The following is a 4,962-nucleotide window of genomic DNA, read 5'->3' as shown; positions in this document are numbered from 1 at the left end:
CTGGTAAGGCGGTATTTTGAATCTGATAATAAAATGCAATTGCGTGGCTGTTTCTAAAGTTTTCATAAGTCAGTGCCTCTTACAGTGTTCTTACTGAGGATGTAAATCTTCACAAAAAGGTTCACAAATATGTACTTACTTTCACATTAAAGGCTCAGTAATTTGGTAAAACAGCTGGCACTATTGTTCTTAGCCAACAGTACACATTATATAGTAAATGTGTCTTTTGGGGGGACCATTTTTATGAGTTTTAAATGGGGCTATGGAGCACCGGAATAAGCTAGATAAGGCTTTGGCTACACAGACTGAGCTGGTTAGTTTGATCATTGTATTGTTTGTTTAAGGTCTTTGTTGACAAAAAGATAAATATAATAAATTATCTCCTGGATTTCCTTGGGGATTGATTTAAGTGTTTGAAACTCAAAAGACATTGATGACGTCCCTCTGCCAATATTTGTGCCAGTCATAGGCAGCTGTTTTAGGAAATTACTGAGCCTTTTTTGGGAAAGTAAGTATATATTTGTGAACATAAATTTGAAGATCCTCAGTAAGAACAAAGTGGCTTAAGAGTGAAGGTTAACAAAAGGCAGGAAAGTCCGAAAGCAATAAGGGATGGGGTACCACATTGTTGGTTTTGTTCTTTTCATTATTTTTGCATTGCTTTTTCTGGAAAATAACAGAAACATAAAATATTGCCAGCATTATCTTTTGCAGGAAAAATATACTGCAGGATAAATCAGATTTTAAAAAACAACTGATAGATTCTTTGAAACGTAGTCTTAAGCCAGACTAGATCATGAGTAGTGCTTAACTCTTGGTTTCTCAAACAAAACAAACAATAAATGTACATACAAACACACAATGTTTTTTGATAGATGCGAGCGTGCATGGGTGCGTGTTAAATGTAGCGGACTCGAAAAGAGGAAGGGTTGAATCCCTTGTATTTGTTTGTTGGTGCACTTCAGAGATCTGTGTGACTTTGTGTGCATTTTGCAGATGAGTAAGTTTACGCGTTAATGTGCTGTTTGCATATCTACTGCACCTTGTGTGTGTACTAGGACTGATTGTTGTGATGAATTAGTCCTGCTCTAATAAATTCACTGATTTGTCTGACAACGTCTCTCAACTGGAGAGGAGAGGAAAACACCATCAACAGTGTGGCGACAGTATGACTGCAAGCTGGTGCAGAAGCTGCCCTTTGCATACACTGTAGTTGTGTTTATGCAGACATGTGCACAGTACACGCATGCGTCTTATGCTTTCTTGATACGCCTCTCTGCACAGTAGCCAATTGGAAGGAGGCCTTAGTCTTTTTGAATCAGGCTACTTGATTAAAATGATTAGTTACATAAATGGCCCAGTGGGGGTGTTGTGAGAAGGTCACACATGTTGCAGCATACAAATATGTGCATAATCATGTGAAGTCTAGTTTATTCTATATCACCTGTCTCAATAGTAATCCTGTGTTTGTGGTTAAACTTTGCACCCAGATTGTGGCAGAGGAAGGTTTTATTGCCTGCAAAATTATCTCCAAAGCTACAAATGCCATTGTTACTGGTCACAGTCATACCAGTAATACAGATTACAGCATTGTTTACCAAATGCTAACTAAATCCACCCTCCTCAGTTTTTTGATAACGCTCCCCCCAAGTCTCGCCATAAAAGTGGCTACAGCCATCCATAAACACACTTGCAACACACGTTAGGTAACCTTTGTCTCTCTAAACTCCCAATGTTGATTTCTTGCTAGTTACGTTGGCGTCCAGTCCACATAACACTTTTTGTTTGTGCAGCTTGAGCCTGATTCAAGAAGTATGTTGAGGTGAATATATGGTAGCTTCAATCCTTTGGACGTAAATACGATTGGATGGCTCGATGTGTGATTATGCTTACTTTACCTTTGGTATTTCTCAAGGCTTGTGGGTTACTTCCCTGTATGTTATTCATTATATTCCAGTTTATTACATACCACTCGCTACATCGGATTCAGTCTAATTCAACAGCCCTGCTATAAATCGTCTCGTCATGAAAGTTATGATGTTCTATTTTTGTTGAAGTGTTCAACTTAATGGTACATTCTGAGGCTGTAGTGTGTGCTGCAGGTTGAGTTGTATTCTGAGAGATGTTTCTAATATTTAAGCTACCCGCATTGATATAAATAGGGTGGACAAATTATTAGACACACTTGTGTAAAACAGTTTGTTTGTAGATGTTGTTGTATTAGACAGTAGCATTTTTAAATAGATGTAGATCATAAAAAAGCAACTGGGTGGAACTTCATGTAAACAAGCCATTTTAAACACACACACACACACACACACACACACACACACACACACACACACACACACACACACACAGGGCAGTTCAATAGCATTTTATTAAATTTGAATGTTTTGTCAATTCAGTTTAGCATTATATTTAACTACAAGCAACTTTTTAAATATTTTAAACTCGAATACTCAAGGGTTTCCATATATCTTGCAAATGTTTTGTTCCACAAAATGGCTCAAAGATATTTCCACAGGAAAGTACGCTAGCCAAGGCAGATGTTAGCAGCTAGGGATTCAGTTGCAGCCAACAGCCTTTTTAAGTTTCAAGGCTAGATTGAAATATCCTAAGTTGGGTCCTTACTTACTTACATTACTGTACGTACCTTAGCTACAGTATATCAGTGGTTGCTATGTCGTTAGCTGCTTTTGCTAATCACAAAACACTCTGGTTAGCTTCTTGACTGCAATCTCCTGGTGGTTTTGCTGTGGCAACCACTGTTAAGCCCAATTCGTGGTGGAAGAGGGGTTTTGCACCTAGCCGTTATCTCTGATGTGTCAGGTGGTTTAGTCAGAAGTGACCTTTACACCTTCTTGTATGTTTTCTTCTTTCTTCCTCCTCCTCAAGGCATTGCCGTGTTCTTGTTTTATTCTCTTACTATTGGGCTATCTGTCATGGTTTCCACCATCAATTCTTCCCCTTCTTCTTTCTCTCTCTCTGGAACATATGACTTTTGTTCTAAAAGGAAATATACACTTTGGGAGCACAAGAAGCTTTATTTATGTCATTACAAGCTGGGATATCTCATGGACACACATGTACACAAACAAACGCAGAGATGCGGCTGAGAAATCAGATAGTGATGGAGCATTGAATTAGATTTGAACATTGGTTGCGGAGGTTCTTCTAACCCTTTAATACTCCTTCTCTTCAGGCCATTACTGCCACAACAGACTGCTAGAGAAAGTGAGGCAGAAAAAAAGGAAGAGGACAGAGAGAAAAGAAGGAAGATATATAAGTGAGAAAAATGAAAAAATGGGGAATGAGAGGTGTAAAGAGAAATAATGCAGCTGAAAGACATAACAAAGAGAGAGAGAAGTGAATAGATGTAAAGAAGACAAATTACAAACGTGCAGGGATGTAAAGATGTGGGAGATTGTAAAAGAGGGAAGAAAGAAGTGGAAAAATCTAACCTCTAACTGCACAAACAGCAAGGCCACTAATACAAGATAATAATTGGCCCTCAGAGTTACTGTAGGATACCATGCTAGTTAACTAGTCAACTTGCACTATGTGCAAGATACAGTAATGCAGGAGGTGCTAGCTACACAGCTTACAAGCTAAGACAAAAAACGAAAACAAAATAAATATATATAAGCATGTTTTTGGTGTAATTAATCGTTAGCCTAACCAAATATTCCAAACCGCTATCAGGGTTTAACGAATAGATAGAAAAGCCTCACGTTACAAAGGTTTTGTGATTTAGATATGGGAAAATCTCCGCAAAGAATAAGGAAACAAAAGTACAAATTTGACAACATTTTTTGACACATGATATCCTAGCAACATTACAAGCTTATGCTCAACACGCTCTGCTTTATTTAGCTTGAAAAAATCCTAACAGAGGGAGCATAAGAGACAGCTTGGTTATTTGTAATGTACTTAATTAGCATTGAGTTTATGAGGAAGTGAAAATGCGGAACATGCATGTACTTGTTATAATGCCAAACCCAGTGATGCATTGAACTATCTTTATGTAGAGTAACGTTAACTAAGGCCCCATTTACTCCTGTCATTTCATGTGTCTTGTATCCAGATAGAACCCAGATGAGATGGAAACACACACACATGGTAGTTGTCATGCAGGTGTTAAACCTCCCGTCTGAGCCTTGAAATTATTTCCTTCAGGGCAGACTTCCCAGATCCTGCACTGATCGGGAGACCCTGCCATGTTACCGCTTACCCAACTTTCCCGGGTCAACCTCGTTGAGAACTCTGGTTGATCTAGATAAACAACATACCTCTGTTGTGGAAAGCAGGGAGTCTTTTGTCATCGCCTTTCTTGTCTTTTTAATTACAGCGCAATTAAGCCGTTTTCTCTGGAGATAACAAAAACAATATCCGCTCCACCTCTCCCCCACTTTACTTTTAAGCACTTCTTTGTCATTTCATTCTGTGGTCGTGAAATAGTGTTACATGTCAATAAATGTCTCACTTTGTACTCCTTGACATTGAGAGCTCTCTATGGTTATGATATAGGCAGGTTGCCCCATTTTACTGCTACATTCAATGTAAAACAAAACAGCCAGTACCAGTCACAAGTTTACACAAGCCATATTTGGTGACCTTATTGTACTCAGTCTGAACATTAAAAACAAATGGCAACGCTTTGCCTACAGTTTGTAGTTGCAGTGCCGGTTGTTTAATTTCAGATGAAGTAAATAAAATCAGGCAACCTTGTAATAATTACATGAGCTTATTTACTGTGATTGCTCATTATAGCATGCAGACATTTGTCCTGAAGGCTTTTGCAAAAGAGCAGCATGGTTAGTCATTTCCTGTAAGTCATCCTGATAATATGGGACACACAAGTTTCTACAAAAATATATTGAAAGTGTTTATTATTTTCTGTTAAATGGTTATTCTAGCACAGGTTACTATATATATATATATATATATATATATATATAT

At 38.0% G+C, this 4,962-nt stretch overlaps 1 protein-coding gene and 1 long non-coding RNA gene across 6 annotated transcripts in view; one reads left to right on the top strand and one right to left on the bottom strand.

Annotated features, from left to right (window-relative positions):
* The window catches only part of si:dkey-172j4.3 (diacylglycerol kinase eta), an 82,544-nt gene that overhangs the window by 30,851 nt on the left and 46,731 nt on the right, over positions 1-4,962 (bottom strand). The gene's annotated exons all lie outside the window — the stretch shown is intronic.
* LOC117935118 overlaps positions 1-4,962 on the top strand; it is a 24,572-nt gene that overhangs the window by 14,871 nt on the left and 4,739 nt on the right. The window contains exon 2 of the long non-coding RNA XR_004654680.1: positions 3,360-3,369. This is a non-coding gene — a long non-coding RNA (uncharacterized LOC117935118). The remainder of the gene's footprint in view (positions 1-3,359; positions 3,370-4,962) is intronic.

Source organism: Etheostoma cragini, chromosome 19 (genome assembly GCF_013103735.1).
Source record: "Etheostoma cragini isolate CJK2018 chromosome 19, CSU_Ecrag_1.0, whole genome shotgun sequence".
NCBI classification, from domain to species: Eukaryota; Metazoa; Chordata; class Actinopteri; order Perciformes; family Percidae; genus Etheostoma; species Etheostoma cragini.
The sequence above is the reverse complement of the archived record's forward strand: the minus strand, read 5'-3'. Positions and strand labels throughout refer to the sequence as shown.